A 21,382-nucleotide genomic window follows, 5' to 3' on the forward strand; every position below is an offset into this window, starting at 1 on the left:
GTCTGTGCGGGGGGCGCTGGGTACTAAATAACTAATATGTTCTGGGTTGTTAACTGCGGGCCCGAAATCTAGCCTGTAAGTCCGTGTGCCAGACTTCAACCCAGCAGGAAGACAACTGTGACTGGCACGGGAGGCAAACTCGGTCGGTCTTCTGTCAAACCCAGCTTCGCAGCGGCCTCCCTGTCACTTTCCCCTGATCGGAGCCACGCGGCCTCTACCGTACGTCATGGGACGTCATCTCCTGCTGCCCTCGGTCTCGTCTGCACTCGTTGCTTGTTGGGTCTCAGACATCCCCTCCTGCTTTATGGCCCGCCTCGCCGCGAGCCGCCGCCGCGAGTGTTCCCGTGCGTGCAGACCGACCACCGCCCAGCCATAGGCTCTTCACAACCCCCTGTGAGTGTTTCTCTGTGCGTTTCCCGACATGCGCCCCCTCACCTCTCCTGCGCCGCCCTGTAGCCTTCACGTCAGGCCTGCGCTAGTACACCTAATGGTGAAATTGACCGGCCGGGAAGAACTGCCTGGCAGAGATAGAATGCACCAAGTTATGGCAATGGGGTTGGGCCCACCGAATTGCTACACTGGGCTGCGTACCCTCCACGATTAGAGACTGTTTTCACAGGCGCTCCCGGTTGCTGCCTGCCAGGGTCCTGTCGTATGGTTCCTGAGATGCTTCTTAAACGAAGGGTCCTTCTGCACCTGTTATTTCAATGTTTGCCCTATTAAAAGCAATATTTAAAAAAATCCAGGGTAGTATTTAAACGTGTTTTGCTCTTACCAATGCCTTTTGTTCCAACACTAGAGTTCTCTAATGAGGCAACAATTGTATGCACAAATCGCACAATGGCACACTGTGCTGTTACGAATTGAAGGAGTGTTAAAGCTTTGATTAGCACGTGTTGCATGGCCCTCCACTGTGATTCAGGGAGTGTGAGTTGCTACCGGCGGTGTGGGCTAGATGTTCTCTTGCTAAACAAGGTGATCTCAGTGATAGTAGCAAGGTGGTCTCTGACTCGTGTCGTGCTTTCAACTTTTGTTGCTTATTGGTGTGGGTGGGGTGAGGTTTTTTAAAGTGACTGTTGATGCTTGCTTCCTTCCGAAACTCAAGGGTTCTTAACAATGGGGGGTGAACATTTCAGGCACTAGTAGTGTTGCTGAATGACCATCCTTCACCCATTCGTATAATATTTTGGTTAAGAGCAACTTTCCACAAACTAGTCCGCCCATTTGGTTCATTTACTATTCTGACTCCAGTCCTGGAATGTTTTAGGGTGAGATGAAATTACCCAAACTTTGTCAAACGGTGGTGTAACTTTGTAATATCGAACCAGTTATTGCAGTTGCCCTGAGGACAAGCTGACGGCAATATAATAACTAGAATGGAGAGCTGAAGTCAAAACATAGGCCTTTTATCTAGTCCATAGGCCACGACATAGCGTTCTGTTAATGTCTAGGACCCCCTTTATTTTGACAACATTGGAAAAATAAGTTGAATGGTATTGCTGAATATTTCATTTTGAATTCGAGTGCTGTACACGCAGGTATTGTGAATTATCCTCTCTCGGTTAGAGCTGCTAAAAAAAAAAAACCGAGAGAACACGTTGTTGTGGTGATATGTAGCGATTCATAGAATTTGCTTCAAGGACATTTAGATAACCCTAAGTGTAAACACCTTCCTGCTGAATACTGGACTGAATAACTCCTAATACTTTGTCTAGCCAAATATCACTATTGCTTTCCCACAGGTGTAGGCCGTCAAGCAAAGACAGGATAGTAATTGCACGCTGCCTCTACTTATTCTACCTACAGTACCCCCGAAATAAATCGGCTGTATTGGAGGTGTCCGACAGTGCCAGGACAACTTCACCAACAGAGTGGTACCTGCCTTTTGATACTGTTCCTGCGACACACGGGCCATTTCCGGTAAGTACAGCTCCATATATGCATGCTGAGTGGGTTAGATCTATCCAAACCCAGTAACTTGTGTGTGCTTCGGAGTCCCATGGCTATGGAAAGAGTGCACGTCTTTGCATACAGTGCAGTAGTTACAGTCAATTTGTTGATTGGATTTGGTGATTGGAGAGTTGATCTGCAATAGCCATGGTGAGTGCTAACAATGTAATTGTCAGTTGTATCCCTTGCCCACCCCTGCTTTCTCCCTGCTGCTGTCCGGGAAAATAGGTATTTATTGGGCAGCTTAAGTCTTTATTGCTGCAAAATGTTCTTAATAAGTTGAGCATGTACCGCAGAGGTTTGTATTACTTCTGCATGGTCCTCTGTCTTCCCCCTTCTGATGTCCTTTGAAGTTGGCACCTTTTTGAAGTGGGAAATGATGATGGCTGAAATTTAAACCAAGTGGATATTCCTTGCTTTATGCTCTGTAAGCGTACTTTTAGATAACAAATGTTGTGTTTTCACTTTTTCGAACTGCTACCAGCTAAATCTAGTGGCACCCATTCACCGAATTGATGAAGAATAGTGACAAAAAATGAAAATGTGGACCTACTGTGAGAAGTTGGCCTGGCATATGCTGTCTCCTAGTTATAGGGACAGCTTGCACCAGTCCAATTCGACTCTTATTGATGTTAGGTTTAAGACAACCTTTAAAGAAAGCTATCCTAGTGGTAGCTGTGGAGAGCAGCCTTCAGGCTAAGTCTTGAAGGAGTGTTAAGCTTATTGTTTTACCATAATAACCTCTTGAATAACCAAATGAAAGAGTAGCCCACACAGGTATGTATGTATATATATAAAATATATGTATTTATTCTAGACAGAATCCCACAGTCTCTTTATGAAGCTGTGGCATAGTTACAATATCAAACAAGCATTGATAGACACAATAAATAGCACTATTAACATTGGGCCCCAGGGGGGGACCAAACCATATACTAAAAAAGTGGTATAAGAACCACGACAATTCTACAGGCAATGCCTAGGGCATTCAGGATCGCTGGCCCCTTAAGAATCCACCCCAGGTTATGAGGAAGGGGAACCACGGGAGGCGCGTGCAGTGCAAGTAGCTGCTATCGGGATCTCTATTACAGCCTATGGAGAATGTCGCGGTTGGAAATAAACAGTTTAAAAATACTTCTAGCAGGAGTACAAAGTTAAAACTTCAGACTTAAGCTTTTGAAGAGCCCACTACCACGAGAGTACCGAGGTTCCACTGTTACCTGCCCCAGGGAAGCCGGGTGCATAGGTCGTTTCTGCTGTCGGGTCGCGGGCTGATTTTCAATGGGAAAATAGTCAAAAGTTCTGCTAGCCAAAAGCGTCGATGATGCAGTGAAGATCAAAGATGTGAAGATTGTAGAGAAGAACCTGAAATCAGAGGGGACAGTCTGGGTCACGGCAAAGTGACCAGGAGGCTCAAAGCAAAGAGCCCTTCGATGTCGGGTGCTTCAGGTGGAAAGTGGTGTAGCTTGGATCTGCAGCCACGGGCTCCGGGAGGCTTCAAGGAAGGCCAGCTTCAGGAGGGCGACTGTCCCACGTCGGATGAGGGTCGCTGCGGTGTTAGTGTCCGGATTGGATCCACTAAGACTTGGCAACCGCAACCCACGAAGAATGAACAAATCTGCTACAGTGCACACCAACGAGGTCTGGGAGAGGTCTCCTTCGAGGAGACTGTAGAGCAGGCCTGGAGCAACCAGGGGAACTCTTGTTTGTAAAGATAGACCTCCGCTAGGGCCCACAAGTCGAGAGACAAGGGACCGCGGGAGGCAGCAAATTGGCGTGCGTTAAAGGGCACCCACGGGCCACCGGTGGGGGCTAGGGCACTGGTCTTTGGCACAATTGCTGTAGAGTGGTTGGCTCAAACGCGCCAAAGCACAACTTCCCCACTGGTCAGGGTCGTGTGCTATACAAGAGGTGGCCGGTGTCTCGGGGTATTGGGGATCTCGGCAACCACGCGGTCCACGGTGCCCAAACTCGTTGAGCACACTGACTGGCCTCTGGGATGCGCTGGAAACCCACCTCAAGGGTTCTGGAAGTCGTCGAAGTTCGTGAGAGCAGCGAAGTTCCAACCGGGTCACTTGCAGTGTTTCAGGTGCCTGCCAAGCAGGGGGATAACTCCTTTATCCCAAGGGAGATTTCTTCCATCAGCTGGGCAGCAGCAAGTCGAAGGTCAAGACTGTAAAGTTCAAGATTAATCTGAGGCCACGTTATTCACCTTTATCCCCAAGATTAGGGGAGTGTCCAGAGTAGTGTCCACCAATGGTAGGTGAGGCGGGAAAGGGTGGCTACACCCTCTCCCCTATGTGTGTTTCCCGCCTGGGCGAGGGGCAGGATGCCCCTGAACCGGTTCCAAGTGGTGTATGCAGAATGAGGCTTCTGCAGCTGCCTACGTGCAACTCTGAAAGGACTTTTGGTGCACCCACCCTGTTCCAATCCACATTATCCTGTCTGGGGAGATGCTAGCACTCCCTGCCACAGGAGCCCTATTGTCCAGCTGGCGAGGCTGGGGTTTTCCCCAGCAACAGCCAGCCAGGGTCGTGTAGGTGGCGGGTAGTAGCCATTTTGTGAAACTTGTGCACTTTTAAATTGGAGTCTAAATTCTGCCGCTTTTCCCATATCGCCCCTCTAGCAGGGGGGAATCGTACCCTCATGCCCATGGCTGGACTGGGGGTATGATTCCTACATGTTTGACAGCAAACACGATATGGTTCTGTGTAGCCATTCTCAAGTTATCGGGATATCGCAATAGACTTATAATGCGGTTAAGAGTATATGGTATGGCTACACTACAAACAACCCAGCAATGATTTTACGAAGGTTGCAGAGAGGCCCGTCTCATGTAGGGGTCCCCCCTCACACATACCTCAGCACCCTGCCTTGTAGGATTACCAAGGCCTGCTATAGGGGTGACCTATGAGAGTATATGTGTTGTAATGTGGTGGGATATAGGATACCTATACCCCTGTAAGTGGTGCTAGCACCACCTTACCCAGACTACAGTAGTGGTGTGGTGGTGTCAGTTTGTATGGCTGTCCCAGGGTGGCACAATAAGTGCTGCGGCCCTGGTAGTCCTACTGAGGGACCCATGCCCTGGGTACCATCTACAAGGGACTGTCAGGGCAACCTCAGCATCCAATTAGTTTGTACCTAGGGTACTTCACATTAGTTTTAGGGAGAAAGCAGATAAGCTGGGGTCCTGGATAGCAGGATCCCAGCCAGACTAGTCAAAAACCACTCAAATACCAGGCAAAAAGTTGGGGGCAACCATTAGATTCCACCTTCCTACATAAACCCCCCCCCCCCCCCGCCCCCCCCCCCCAAACGAAAGGAGATAAGGCTAACCTTGTCCAGATAAGCCTTTATTTCCTGAGTGGCCATATAAGGAAGAACCTGCACTAGCATGGTTGCTCCCTGTCTCATGGTCCACTTGGGAAATCCTACCCCAAGGGGTTCTAGAGTTTCTCCAAAGTCTATGGAAATTACCTGTACTGGTTTTTGGGACAGAGGTGGGGTGTCTGAGTCTGGAAGTGAGGCACTATTTGGGTTGGTCTCAACCTCCTCAGATCACTGGCCACTATGGAAGCCTTTCTGCCCATGACTGTGTCATATCTGGCCCTAAGAGTCAACCTCTGGCAGCCTACAGCTGGGGGTTGGATCCCCTTGGTTGGAATAGTGGAGGGCACTGGAAGGTTTGGGGCAACTATGCCCCAGGTTTCCCTGTGCTCAACAACATCCATTGGAGGGGTACCTATACCTAGGGGTAAGGGGGATCCCTCAGTTTGTAGAGGAATATTCACCTGGCTGAAACTACTCTGCTGGGTGTCCCTAATCTGCTGATGAGGGGGTTCCTCTGGACAGGGGCCCCTTAAGGGTCCACTGACCTCCCCAGCCCTGGGCTGACTGAGGCAGGGTAGAGAGGGGCAGGATACCTGCTCCAGACTGGGTACCACCTTGGAAGGATTCCCTGCCATCAGAGAGGTGGGCAGGCCAGGCCTGTCCACTTCTGGGGCAGTTACTTCACAAGGAGCAGGATCAGTTCCCTGAGAAACTTGACCCTTTTTAGTCTGGTGGGGGGAGGACTGCTCCTCACCCCCTATGCTCTCTGTTTGGGTGGAGTGATCCATAGTTTCAGGCTTCACTCCCTTTTTTTTCTCCTGGGGTGGAGGTGAGGCCCTCAGGGTCTCATCCACTCTCTCAGGGATTCCTACCATTTTCAAATGGGCATTGTGGTCAACCTCAGCCCAAGCTGAGATTTCCAGATCATTCCCCAGTAGACAATCTACAGGCAAGGTGGGGGACACTGCCACTCTCTTTGGGCCAGTGACCCCTCCCCCAGCTGAGATTTACTACTGCCATGGGATGGTCTGTCCTAACTCTATCAACGTTGGTCACCTGGTAGCTAAAGCCAGGTAAAAGCTGTTATAAGGGCACTAGTCTCTTGGTCACCATGGTGACACTAGCCCCTGTGTCCTTGTAGGCCACAGCCTTCTGACCATTGATCATGGGCTCTTGTCTGTACCTGCCCAGGATACTGGGACTCATGGTAAAGTTGGCAAACCCCATGCCACCATCACAGACTAGAGTTGCTTGTGCAGGGGACCTGGTTAGGCCAGTTTACACCTGTTTTCCCCAAGAAAACCCAACTAAGTTTTTGGGTGCACTCCCACCACCTGGGGGATTACTACTAGTAGCAACAGGAGGTGTTGGAGCTGTAACTGGAGGAACATTTTCTTTATTGCCATTCTTTGGACAACTGGAGTCAGTTTTCCAGTGGCCAGGTTTCTGACACACATGGCAATATGGTTTCTTTTTAGAAGAGGAAGGATTTTGGGACCCACCCCCAGCACTGGGTTTTTGGGGCTCTTCAGGGGACTTTTCTGTTTTATTATCCCCTCCTTTCTCTTTGGGCTCGGTAGAATCTTTCTTCTGGTCACCACCTTGGTTCTTGGGCCTGATCCTGGTTCTGACCCATTTTTCTGCCTTCTTTCCCAATTCTTGGGGAGAGGTCAGATCAGAGTCCACCAGGTGCTGGTGTAAGAGTTGGTTATGACAATTATTAAGAATCTGCTCCCTCATTATGAGATTGTACAATCCTTTGTAATCATTAACTTTACTGCCATTTAACCAACCTTCCAATGCCTTGGTAGCACAATCAACAAAGTCTACCCAATCTTGATCCTGTGCTTTTTGGGTATCTCTGAACTTAAGTCTGTATTGATCATCGGTTAAGCCAAACCCATCTATTAAAGCATCTCTCAAGATATAGTAATCATCTGCATCCTCTTCTCTTACAGAGAGGAGCTTGTCTCTACCTTTGTTTGCAAAGGAGAGCCACAGGATTGCTGCCCACTGCTCTACTGGGACCCTTTGTACTTTACAGGCCCTCTCAAGAGCAGAGATCCATTTGTGGATATCATCCCCTGTCTTATAGGGGGGCACAATCTTGTGGAGGTTCCTATTGTCAGGGACTTTCTCTCTAACTCTAGGGGTTTCATTACTGCCACCAGGGATCTCTAGACCACACTTTCTTGAAGCTCTCTGAAGCTCCAGGGACTCCCTGTCTAATGCGAACTGCTCTTTCCTTATTTGTAGCTTTGCCTGCTCAAACTGGAGCAAACTGCATTTCCTCTCTTGGGAGGATTCTTTCCTCTGAGGAGAGGCAGAGGTCCTTTTGGATCTCCTAGAATGGCTGGACCCCACTGAGGGGGACCTGTTTCTTCTGGGATCCACCACTCTCCCATTAGGGATGGAGGGAGTGCCTCCTGGGCCATCACCTCCATGTTGTGAGTGGTCTGGTTCTTCCAGGTCAGGATCTTCATCCTCTTCCTGGTCCTCATCAGAGTCCTCTCTTGGAGGGTCCTCTTCTGATGGATGCCCACCCGACCTGTCTACCCCACCAGACCCTAAAGTCTGCATAAAGTCTGCTATGAGCAGGATTTCCCTGAGACGTTGGGTATTGGCACCTTTGTTTGTCTTAAGTTTCCTAAGGGTGCACATCTCCCTGAAATCAGCAAAGGAGAGATGATCATACTTGTCGACTGGGACCCTTTGGGGTCCTTCCAGAGCCTTATGGGCACCTGAACCTAAAGACATTTCTAGTGTAGTGATAGTGGTGTATCTACCTACACTAAGTGTGGCCTACTGAACCCTTTCTTGAGTTGTAGTCAAGGTGTGCTAAACCCTCTACACACAACTCCTAAGTTCAGTAGAACTTATTGTATTCTAAGCTTGAATTTATATGTACCTCTGGTACCTAGTGGCTTTCACTTTAGAAATTCAATTTATCTGGTAAAACAATGGCAAGCTTGAATCCAACCGCTGCACACCAATGTGAGAAGTTGGCCTGGCATATGCTGTTTCCTAGTTATAGGGACACCTTGCACCAGTCCAATTCGACTCTTATTGATGATGGGTTTAAGACAACCTTTAAAGAAAGCTATCCTAGTGGTAGCTGTGGAGAGCAGCCTTCAGGCTAAGTCTTGAAGGAGTTTTAAGCTTATTGTTTTACCATAATAACGTCTTGAATAACCAAATGAAAGAGTAGCCCACACAGGTATATATGTATTTATTCTAGACAGAATCCCACAGTCTCTTTATGAAGCTGTGGCAACGTTACAATATCAAACGAGCATTGGTAGACACAATAAATAGCACTATTAACATTGGGCCCCAGGGGGGACCAAACCATATACTAAAAAAGTGGTATAAGAACCACGACAATCCTACAGGCAATGCCTAGGGCATTCAGGATCGCTGGCCCCTTAAGAATCTACCCCAGGTTATGAGGAAGGGGAACCACGGGAGGGGCGTGCAGTGCAAGTAGCTGCTATTGGGATCTCTATTACAGCCTATGGAGAATGTCGCGGTTGGAAATAAACAGTTTAAAAATACTTCTAGCAGGAGTACAAAGTTAAAACTTAAGCTTTTGAAGAGCCCACTACAACGAGAGTACCGAGGTACCACTGTTACCTGCCCCAGGGAAGCCGGGTGCATAGGTCGTTTCTGCTGTCGGGTCGCGGGCTGATTTTCAATGGGAAAACAGTCAAAAGTTCTGCTAGCCAAAAGCGTCGATGCCGTGAAGATCAAAGATGTGAAGATTGTAGAGAAGAACCTTAAAGCAGAGGGGACAGAGTCTGGGTCACGGCAAAGTGACCAGGAGGCTCAAAGCAAAGAGCCCTTCGATGTCGGGTGGTTCAGGTGGAAAGTGATGTAGCTTGGATCTGCAGCCACGGGCTCCGGGAGGCTTCAAGGAAGGCTAGCTTCAGCAGGGCGACTGTCCCACGTCGGATGAGGGTCGCTGCGGTGTTAGTGTCCGGATTGGATCCACTAAGCCTTGGCAACCGCAACCCACGAAGAATGAACAAATCTGCTACAGTGCAGACCCACGAGGTCTGGGAGAGGTCTCCTTCGAGGAGACTGTAGAGCAGGCCTGGAGCAACCAGGGGAACTCTTGTTTGTAAAGATAGACCTCCGCTAGGGCCCACAAGTCGAGAGACAAGGGACCGTGGGAGGCGGCAATTTGGCGTGCGTAAAAGGGCACCCACGGGCCACCGGAGGGGGCTAGGGCGCTGGTCTTTGGCACAATTGCTGTAGAGTGGTTGGCTCAAACGGGCCAAAGCACAACTTCCCCACTGGTCAGGGTCGTGTGCTATGCAAGAGGTGGCCGGTGTCTCGGGGTATTGGGGATCTTGGCACCCACGCGGTCCACGGTGCCCAAACTCGTTGAGCACACTCACTGGCCTCTGGGATGCGCTGGAAACCCACCTCAAGGGTTCTGGAAGTCGTCTAAGTTCGTGAGAGCAGCGAAGTTCCAACCGGGTCACTCGCAGTGTTTCAGGTGCCTGCCAAGCAGGGGGATAACTCCTTTATCCCAAGGGAGATGTCAGCTGGGCAGCAGCAAGTCGAATGTCAAGACTGTAAAGTTCAAGATTAATCTGAGGCTCTGGGGCCACGTTATTCACCTTTATCCCCAAGATTAGGGGAGTGTCCAGAGTAGTGTCCACAATGGTAGGTGAGGCGGGAAAGGGTGGCTACACCCTCTCCCCTTTGTGTGTTTCCCGCCTGGGCGAGGGGCAGGATGCCCCTGAACCGGTTCCAAGCGGTGTATGCAGAAGGAGGCTTCTGCAGCTGCCTACGTGCAACTCTGAAAGGACTTTTGGTGCACCCACCCTGTTCCAATCCACATTATCCTGTCTGGGGAGATGCTAGCACCTCCCTGCCACAGGAGCCCTATTGTCCGGCTGGGGTTTTCCCCAGCAACAGCCAGCCAGGGTCGTGTAGGTGGCGGGGAGTAGCCATTTTGTGAAACTTGTGCACTTTTAAATTGGAGTCTAAATTCTGCCGCTTTTCCCATATCGCCCCTCTAGCAGGGGGGAATCGTACCCTCATGCCCATAGCTGGACTGGGGGTATGATTCCTACATGTTTGACAACAAACACGATATGGTTCTGTGTAGCCATTCTCAAGTTATTGCGATATCGCAATAGACTTATAATGCGGTTAAGAGTATATGGTATGGATACACTACAAACAACCCAGCAATGATTTTACGAAGGTTGCAGAGAGGCCCTACTCATGTAGGGGTCCCCCCTCACACATACCTCGGCACCCTGCCTTGTAGGATTACCAAGGCCTGCTATAGGGGTGACCTATGAGAGTATATGTGTTGTAATGTGGTGGGATATAGGATACCTATACCCCTGTAAGGGGTGCTAGCACCACCTTACCCAGACTACAGTAGTGGTGTGGTGGTGTCAGTTTGTATGGCTGTCCCAGGGTGGCACAATAAGTGCTGCAGCCCTGGTAGGCCTACTGAGGGACCCATGCCCTGGGTACCTAGGGTACCATCTACAAGGGACTGTCAGGGCATCCTCAGCATCCAATTCGTTAGTACCTAGGGTACTTCACATTAGGGAGAAAGCAGATAGGCTGGGGTCCTGGATAGCAGGATTCCAGCCAGACTAGTCAAAAAACACTCAAATACCAGGCAAAAAGTTGGGGGCAACCATTAGTCAGATTCCACCTTCCTACACCTACTATTTACAGAATTGAATTAAAATGCCTCAAACAAAGTCTGCCTCGTCTATGTACTTCACCAGTCATCGTTTTGAAGAATTACGAGAAAACTAAGTCACCAAGATGTCCCGCCTTAAAAGTTAATATATACTGTAAGGGTGTTGTACATGGTTCGCTTGTATTTTCAGGCCACCAGTTTGCCAGTTATAACCATCTTAAACTACAGAAGCTTTAACTGGTTATATAGGGCACAAGTTAACTTTTCTGTACTATTTAATCAGTGGAGTGCATTATTGAATATTAGAGCAAACATTGGAGTGTGAGGTCTATTGTAGCTCTGGTTAGCGTGGCATACTGCTCATAATGGACAGTCATCTACATCGTTTACCCCCAGATGTTGATTCATTTTGCCGTTGGTTTGGTAAATGGCATTTTTGGTGGTGTTTGAGCTGAGTTTCTCTCATCTGGCAGAGCCATCTACTTTGGCTTGATTGTGCAAAGTTGTTTTGGGAATTATTTAGTAGATAAGTGAATTACAGGAGTAAAATGACCCGTAAATAAGTTCAGTGGTGTCACTCCACAAGTGGAGCCTTGAGATTGCTGCGTACGGGTGGTTCAGAGCCGGGTAGGGCTCAGTCCAGGGTAAAAGTTCTCCTGGAAAAATGCTGAGGGGGCAGCGAGAACGCTGCTGTTTCTTTCAAACTATGTCGATAACCGGTCCTTTTACTCCTGTTCACGCCACTGCTTGGAAGCACCATTCCCAAGACAGGTGGGACGGAAGTACAACCGGTGAAGAGATCTACCAACTCTCACCTACTTGCCTATTAGCCCTGAAAAAGTTGTGGGTTTTCCCCCCTGACGAAACATGTGTTGGCTGGGCAATTGATCTTCAATAAACACAGAGAACACGTGATACCTACAGTGTTCCTATATATTATCTGTTCTACTATTCTTGTCATTTTTCCCATTATTGCAGAATTTCAGATTCGCTGATATTGCTCTGAACATCACTACTACGTGTGCACAGGCCACCTGTACAAAATGTGTTGACCGTGTGTCTGTTTTAGTGTTATCCCCTAGCCTGTAGCATCGTATTCCACTAAAGCACCTTTTTACATTGATGTACACACGAGCAGGCGCCATCGCATACTACATATATGATTTAAACCCCATCTCGAATTATCCTATTCACAGTGGGCTATTAAATTCCAATAACTTCTGTTGCTGCTCATATCTGAAAGTTAGTCATTGCTGCACTCCTGCAGTTTTCCCTGTAAGAATTTTCAACAGATCAAATCTACTTAATTTCCCATGGGCGGAATGCTTGGTAAATACCGATATATGCAGAATTTAGTGATTTAAGAATGTCCTTCCTTGTTTTGCCCATTCTTCAAAAATTCACCCAGTAAACAGTTCTTGTGGTATTGCGGTTTACATTGTGCATCAAGTACTAAGTCTCCCACACTGTGGGGGACTTAGACTGTCTTACCCACTCCATTCCCTACCATTATTTTTTAGTTCCCCCTTAAAGGTGGATGGAGGCCCACACTCCAGGTATAAATTGCAGATCTGAACGTGAAGCACCTACGTTAATGAGCCGAGTAAGTATTGTTAAGTATATTTGTCCTGAAGTGCTCAGTGATACGAGTAAGGTTCCTGTGAGTGAACGATAATGAGGAGAAGGAAAACTGGATGTGAGAATAATAGGGAAATCACATTAAAAGCAAAAGAAGATTAGGAAACTACTGGACCTTAAAGAAATCATCGTCCAGTGTCTCAACACCTCTAAGCCTAGAAACTTGGATGCAGAGGGAAATTCCTGAAATATGTACAATAAATGCTACCTCGGTATGAATAGTAAGAAACATTTCGACCCCAAGTTAAAGGTCCTCGCAGGATTTCTACTCTTGTTGCTAGTGTCCTGCAAACTCATGACTTAAACAAGTGTTGAATCTGGCAAAAGGTCTTTGGGACCCTTTGACTTTGAAAATGCCTTTTTGCGTTGCTTGCTGTACAGTATCGGGACACTGCAGCATTGTGAAAAAAAATGCACAGTTGTCATTCCACTGATGCTCGTGTGCGTCAGAAAACAGGCGCACTAGCGGAATGACGCTTATGTCATTTCCTATAATTTAAGAACCCAAGGAAGTGGGCGCCAGTAAGCTTGATAAAAATTTACTGAAAGCTCTAGTAAAATGACCACGCGTTTTGGGAGTGTAAGGGTTAATAGAAGAGTTGAGTGAGGGAGAGTAAGGTAAAGCAGCACAGAGGATTCGGAAGAAGCACAAGAACACCACAAAATCGTACAGGCAAGAGAGCAACAAGAAAGAAGCACAGGTAAAAGGAGGACAGAGACTGGAGAGGGAAACGTGGAGCAAGAGTGGAAGGAAAGCAAATAAGGGAGACGTGCAATTTGTGTGGAAAAAGAAATGAAGGAGCAGTGCAAGACAAAAGTTTAGAAAAGCACACACAAGCGATCACTATGGAGCAGGGATTTGGAGAAAGATTGGAAACATCCGCTCTCACAAAGTGCTTAAGCTAACAGAGAAAATGTGTTGCCTAAACGTTACCCGTGGATGAGTACAAGTAAGAAGGCTACGCTCCAGTGGAGGGACAAGTACACAATGTACTAGGCAATCCATCAAATAAGAAGCAAGCAAATGAGTGACAATAAAGCCAGCCAATTATAAGCAATGGACATCTTTAAGCCCACTGTAGGTTCTTGGCAATCTAACAAGAAGCCCTTTGTAACTAGACAGTTTGCACTGCCTGGAAGGCTGGACCTAAAAATGGTAACTGTAGAGTATACCCAGGCACTTAAACTTGGGTGGTGAAAGTTATACTTGACTGATTGGTGACTCCTATCTTTATCTGCTTTCTGACTGTTTATATACCAATGATTGAACCATTTTAGATAAGTAAATAAGAGAGTAAGTCCAGGAAACTGAAAATTGTGAGACAAAGTGTATCATATAGAGTGAACATAGAACGGCTCGTGCTGACTAGACTGACTCGTTACAACGCGAGTCATTACATCGCGTGGCATTACAACCCGGTTGTTACGACCGTGTTGTTACCACGCAATGCCAATACTACGCAAGTCATTACATCGACTTGCATTAGATGGCGCGTTGACGAGAAACAGCGTTTACAATGCTGGTAATACCACGCGGGTAGGTTACAACGCGGACGTTACATCGTCCGCGTTCTTACCACGCATGGCATTACATCGCAAGTCGTTTCAACGACTTGCGCTAGGTGGCGCGCAACACCAGGGAATGTGTTGGATTTTAAATCCAACACATTCCCTGCTGTTGCTCTAACTGGAGTAGGAATAGTAATTTATACTATTCCTAAATCCAGCGCGCCATCTAGCGCAAGTCGTAGAAACGACTTGTGATGTAAAGCCATGCGTGGTAACCACGTGGACGATGTAACGTCCGCGTTGTAACCTACTGTGGGGTAATGGATGGTGTGTAAGGTCATACATTCTGCGCTGACATTAGAAATGTATAATTTACTATTAAAACTCCAGATTACCTAATAGTAGGGAAGGTGTTGGAATAGTAAACTATACTATTCCTAATGTTAGCGCAGCATCTACTGCAAGTTGATGTAATGACTTGCGTAGTAATGGCTTTGCGTAGTAACAATGCGGTCGTTGTAATGGCATCACGGTGTAATGACCGCGATGTAACGGTCGTCTCCCGCTGATTAGATCCACGTGTTTGAGCCACCTGAAATACATGCTCTTATTTTACTGATCTTGAGAAGCCCTTTCATAGCTAAGCTGTCAAAAGGAATATTTCCTAACATCACTTAGTCTGTTTTTTTTGTGGCTAGCAAGGAAAGCAACAGAAGCTAAAACCAATATTAGGGTTCTTGTTCTGAAACTGACGGGCCTCGAGAAATCTACTTGCTTTGGTGAGTCAGGGTGAACCATTTTTAGGGACTACTAGCCCGTTCTGGCGAGCGGACACAGAATAAATAGTGTTGTGTTCATCAAAAGTGAAGGAGCAAGAAAGCAGCCTTAAATCTTGTTTTTAATTTTGTCACTTTTGCCCTGCATTCAAAGACAGAGGTCAAATGTCAACTCGGGTCTAATTACAATTTGCTGCTTTGTTATCCCGGAGGTTGGTGTTTACTTTTCTTTGCAAAGTTGGTGGATTTTGTGATTTGAACTATACAACGAGTGTGAAATGGAAGACTGCAGGATGTCCAGTTTTTATCTAAGACACAACATTTTAAATAACTTTTAAATTAACTTTACAAATATTTCACAAATATTTCCTGTAATTAGGAAAGCACATTTTTTTTTTTTTGTAAGTCTGTGTGATGGAAAGAGAGATTTTAGTAGCATGAAAACAAATCGGGACACCTTACTTGATGTGCAAACAAATATTTTTGCTGAAACCCAATTGCACAATTACTGCTTATACGCTATATAGTTTTAGCCGTAAAACTGCATGTTAGTGGAAATATTTATGGAAATTTAAATGGAAAATGTGCTGTCTGTAAATGACAGTGCGCTATAACACACTATGCATTGTAATGTATTTATTAAAAGTGAGTTTTAATGCATGAACTGAGAAACATTCCTTCCCCGGAAGACAATGCTATTGGTGGACTAAGAGGTAAATCATGTCTTTTGTACTCCTATGTGGTTTAGATTCTTATTGTTCATGGAGCAACAGTTTTGCTTTGTTAAACGAGTTTTTTTGTACAGCAGAAATGCTGAACTCACATATTTGATGGTGCTTTCGGGTGATAATGAAGAAAAAGGTGACTGTGAAATAAAATATTTGCCTAGGAGCACAGCCTTTTAGACCAGTTTACGGGTCATGTACATTAGTGTTGCATCAAGTAGATTGTTAAAGTCACTAGATCTGCAGGTCTGGTGTAATTTTTATGATTTTTCGTGGCTTGCTAAATTAATACAGCAGAATCTTTTAACAACCTTTCACAGTGAAGCTGCTGTGGAGGATTGTTGTTCTGTAATAATGCTCTCTAGGTGTACTACTCCATTAAACTTGCATCTCGTTCCTAGTAAGCTTCCCCAAAATGAAAACCATACTAATGAAGACACAACCTGTACTGTATGGACAATGATCTTGGAATTTAGTTTTTGAAGAGTTACATTTCATACTTCGTGCTTAAATTAATGGGCAAGTCCAAAATGTAGCTATACTGATTGAATTAAAATGTTTTGAAAGTGTATGCATGTGCCTAAAGAGGCTAAGCACTGTGGATGGCAGTGGATAAGACTTAAATAGTTATCAGTGGATATAGAATCCACAAGATATCTAAATTTCCCTGCCCAGGATCCATTCTAAAAATATAATAATAAGTTATACTAAACGCCAAAACGGATGAATCTGAACCTCAGAACTGGGGAGACTAAATTATTTCAAAATATGGAAACCAGTGTCAAATCTTTCAAGACTTTATGTTCTGTAGTTTCTCCACTTATGTCTTAAAAGTTAACACACTCTACCTGCAGAACTATGCTACTGGTAACAACCCGAGTATTTTATGTTTAATTCCTTCAGAAAATAATTGTAACAGCATTTACCAGCTTATTTAGTTGAGCTTTTTTCCATAAACTGCAGTCTTAGGCCGTGTCAATTCAGAATTTTATTATATTCCGCACAAACCCCTTGCAATCACACATTGGATAAACCATCTTCCCTGCAATCTTTTGCTTTCCATAAACATGGCTTAGTAATTGTGTGAGCCCAATTGGTCCCATATTGTACATCTAGTACAATATTTTGTTTTTGTTTGCCAGTGTGTAATTTTTACTTTCTCTTCTATATTGCATATACGTTTTTTTTTTTAAATTTTTTTTTTTATATATATATATATATGTTGCACCTAAAGGCAACTTGCTGAAGGATGGTACAATTGTCTTTTAAGTTAGGAGAACTATACATGATGCACTTTAAGAGAGGCATGTGGCTTCAGTACCTCTGCGTGGTATCTGCACATGATGGTATTTTTTTTCTTTTTAGAATTTCCTTGACTGCATTACGTATCCATGATCATTTCTTAAGTGACCCATAAATCGCACCTGTAGTTAACTTCGAATATATACTAATATCAAAGTCCTTCCATTGATTTCTCTTGGTCAACAGAGTTGGGTTTGAATTAAATGAGTTTGTTTAATCTGTGGCAATCCAAGTGATTTTTGATTACTGTTTTTGAGAAAGCCCATGCACTTTATCTGTGCCTGTTGAATGTTTAGAAAGAAGTTAAATTAGAATTTGTTTTGACATGTTAAGGTATGGTTCCTATAATAATTCTTAAATTGTTTTGTCTTTTAAGCCTTCAATTTCCCAAAACTCCTAATTTGATATGTGAAACCATTACTAAAAATGCTCTGGGGTGTCTAATAAGTTGGGTATAGGCAATATTGACAATGTAAGATGCTCTAATCCCTGCTCCTCCTCGCACCCCTCCCCCCCCCCCCCCCCCCCCCCCCCCCCAGTGCCTAAAAGAACTTGTTTGGGTGACCATATTTTGAGAAGAAAAAACCGGGACAGGCCAGACATAAAAGTAGGACTAATCCCTTTAGCCTTACTTATGACTGACCTGTCCCGGTTTTTGCATGGGGGTGCACGTGTGCATATATAATATAGCCACAGATTTACAAGCTATGCTTACATACCTTTATGCTATGGCATCACCTTTGCCCTGAGCCCCCTGCCCTCCTCCCCACTCTGCCTCCAGTCTGCAGTAGCATGCATTCAGCCGATAGGCTTCTCTGCTGGCTGAACCAGACAAATTACTTTGAGCGCCCACCTTTCACTTCTCCTTTACAGGTTGACTTGACCTTGTCCCAAAAAACCGGGACCTTTAAAATTAAGAAAATCTTCGGGGGACCGGGACTGTCTGGGGAAATCCGGGACGTCTGGTCACTCTACTTTATAAGAACATTAGACTGTTGAGCGCTTTATTAAAGACAATGTAGTGCTCTTGCTTCTAATGCCTGGTGGAAGCCCAGAGCTCTAACATTCCAATGTTTGTTCCACAGCTGTTTCTGTGAACAGAAGTCCTCACGGCGCCCGAGGGGACTTCAATCCCCTCGGACGCCGTGAGGTCTTTGGTTTGCATATTTGAACTTTCTGCCCTCTAGGGGCGGAATGTTCTAATATCCTTAAAGCTTTCTGCAGCGGGCTGTACCAGCCATTAAGGGCCTGCTCCTTTAACGGCCTTCAGCTCGTACCTTTAACACTCAAGAGGGCCTTTAATGTCCGATAGAGCCTGCGACAGCAGGCTATAAGGCTATATTATGACATAACTTCCTTCTATTGTATTTGGTGTTGGCAATTGTTTTGGAGTTTAATAGAGGTGAAGGTTTAATGGGGTTTGGTTTGGAGCCAGAAAGAGATTGTTCTGTTTATGCAAATACCATGTTGATTACAATATATTGTTATAACCCTAGTGGGTCTTAAACATGAGTATTAAACTGCTGCATCATTAACTGAAATAGATTACATAACTGACAATTAAGACACTGTTGTGAAGACAGCAGAAGATAATGCCTTTTGTCCGTTTGATTGCATACACATTGTTAATTTAAACTTATGCATGCTTTTTTTCTTCGAATTTTTTAAAACGTAGGCTAAATTATGTTTTAAATTAAAGCATAAGAAAATGTTAGTTTTGTGAAAAGTGTGTGCCCTCTTCTTCCCCCCCCCCCCCCCCACGTCCCCCCCCTCCTTTTCTTAGAAAGGGATGTTGTCACAAGTACACTCTATCACTTATCAGTCTCTAACCGATTCCCAAAAAGATGGCAAATTTTCATTGGTGTGCCAAACGATGACCATATGTCATGCTTGTTTTAGCAAGTATGTAGTAATGCAATGTGACTTGTGCTGTTTGTATTGCCAAAATTTTGTTCCAACACCGTGCCAGATTCTGTGTGTATCACTCAATTTCTGATACATTTGTCATAGGGTTGTCCTTTAACTTTTTAAAATTATTTCTGCGGGGTCCTGCAAACTGTTGATTCAAGTATGCACACTGTCTTATTTACAGTGGTACCTTCTGTATTATAGTGCCTGATCTTGATGATTTGATAAACGTCACCAAAATCAAATGTAGGTTCATGTACATTGATTGAGTCCACTTTGGCTACTAGTCTTTAACTTAATCGGATGAGGTAATATGTGACCTGCTGTGAGAGGCAAGGCGGGTGGTAAAGTAGGTTTTTAGGGATCGTGCCCTGCGTTGCACTGCGGGACGCCAAAGCCAGGACTTGCTCCTACTCATCGTCGGGCTGCTCGGTGACGTGCGTGCTGGAGCCAGGTAATGTTCTGTGCGGATGAGGTGCACATGGGTAAGGAGTTTATAGCGCCTAGTTGTGCCCAGGGTTGTTTCATGGCACTTAATGAGAGCACTTGGGATCCCACACTTACGAACTTGCAGTGGTGCATTCTCCGAGGTCTCAAGCTGTCTGCACCACGTGTGCGTAGTTTCTCCAGTACAGATCTTTCTTTAGTTCATGCTATTTGCATTTTTACTTTCAAAATGTCTTATTTTTGTATTTTAGTTTGTCAAACTCTCATATGTTACTTTAATTCCTCTGCTGCGTGTCCTCTGCCGGCCTCTGGGCAGAGGACTTGCTTGCCGCTGCATCCTTGCAGCTGCCTCCTGCACCGAGAAAGTATCTACCCCATTGCTTCAGTGGTACTTTACCCCTGCACTGTGAGCTCTACCACACCGATGTGGGCGAGCCCAAAAAAAACAACATTGGAGAGCCGAGCCAATGGCCTGGCTCTAAAGTCATGTGCATGAGCTGAGCCTTGAAAAATATTTGTTTCTGTAAATCATACAACACACATCCTGTAAACTATGATGGCCTCTTCATTTTTTTTTTTAAGTGTATTGCTTTGACATGTGGGTCAGTATTTAATTTGAGCCGGTGGTTGCTGATGAGGCTCCCCTCATTTTGTTGACCAGCACTTATTTTTCCTCGTCTCATATTTATGACGAGCTAAAGGGGAGGAAAACGTACAAAAGGAGAACGAAGGGGGAGATAAATGCGGAAAAATGTCAAAAGGGAGACAGTAGGAACCAGGAAGAGTGAGATGAGGAGGCAGGGAGTGCTGATAGTGGTAAAGAGGCACCGAATACGCATCCTTACTTTTCGGGGGTGGACATTTAATCAGCAGGCCGGGGCTACTAAGCGGTGTTTTGGGCTGCGCTTAATCTTTTTACAAATTAAACACTAATAGCGTTTTCGCATCAAGATGTATCCCTTGCTGCATTGGAGTTATTAATTACAAAGTAATAGTTTTAAAAGATTCATACCCGCCATCCCAGAAATGCCAATAGTGAACTGAGATGCGGCTCAGTGGACTAATGCACCCCCTGTGTTCGATCTCATGGTCAGGGATTCAAATCCTGGCTGGTCCACTTAGCCTTTAATCCGTCTGAGGTCGATAAAATGAGTACCATTGTTATTCAGTGCCAAGATGACCTTAGGTTATCCGTTGTCCTGCATCCTTTATGTGACCTAGATTCTTGTTGTACATGCTGCAGGGTCATAGTTCATCTTCAGTGCCAGCGGCTTTGGCACAGAACACATATTCTCGAACGCATGTATCTGAAGCATCTCATATATGTGTTAGTGAAGAACAAGGAAGCTCCGAGAATTACCCATCTACTAGAATCTCAGAATTTGGTTATGCGGAGAAACAAGCTTGATCGAAATGTTCTGGTTCTACTTTGTGGGATCCAGCCACTACATAGGCGTTGGTTTCTCTCTGCCTGCTTACGTGAAAGGCCTTGTCTTTAATTCTTTGCGCCTTCGATTAGAGTGTGGGTGGCAGACAGAAGGCACATGTAAGCTCGGCTCGTTTGGACTGGAGTCTCCAAGAGTACCCTGGGCAGAGCAAGGCATCTGGCTCGAGCTTTTATGGTCGCGCCCACCTCTACTCTTCTTCCCCCAATGCCCAGTTCACTGCCCCATAGCCGTCTGTGTTTCCACCCTGTGTGCTCTTAGGCACATCTTTGCTGCTGCCATATGTCCTATTCGCCACATCTTTACAATATTGTACTCTTGAATGGCCCTATCCTGTATTAGTTTAGAGAGACTTAGCAGTTTTTTTTTTTGGTTGGGTGAGCAAGCCTCGGAACCTTGCTGTTTCTGTAATTCCTTGATAGTGGCAATCGGCATGAAATCCCCCCCCCCCCCCTCTACCCAACTCCCATGATGTCAGCCTGGGCTGCTGCAGCTTCAGGACACACAGTTCTTTAGCTGATGTGTGCTGGGCTGGGCTGCCGATGGGGCTCCAATGGCAGCCTCGTACAAGGTATTTCGTAGGTCATCCAGAGGTTGAGGTGCATAGAAAAACTATGTTAACTCTGATCCTGAGAACAATGTTGGTGATGTGGATTAAAAAACGAAAACTAA

At 45.7% G+C, this 21,382-nt stretch overlaps 1 protein-coding gene across 3 annotated transcripts in view; it reads left to right on the top strand.

Annotated features, from left to right (window-relative positions):
- Window positions 1-21,382, top strand: part of WDR5 (WD repeat domain 5) — a 166,360-nt gene that overhangs the window by 59,622 nt on the left and 85,356 nt on the right. The window contains exons 1-2 of one of the 3 annotated variants that reach the window (XM_085612689.1): window positions 188-393; window positions 1,743-1,920. The gene's annotated coding sequence lies outside the window, so the exon portion shown is untranslated. Of the gene's footprint in view, window positions 1-187; window positions 394-1,742; window positions 1,921-21,382 lie in introns of those variants that run through there. The other 2 variants (XM_085612680.1, XM_085612697.1) reach the window with 2 other exon arrangements.

The sequence above is a fragment of the Triturus cristatus genome, chromosome 1_2 (assembly GCF_964204655.1).
Source record: "Triturus cristatus chromosome 1_2, aTriCri1.1, whole genome shotgun sequence".
Classification (NCBI taxonomy): domain Eukaryota; kingdom Metazoa; phylum Chordata; class Amphibia; order Caudata; family Salamandridae; genus Triturus; species Triturus cristatus.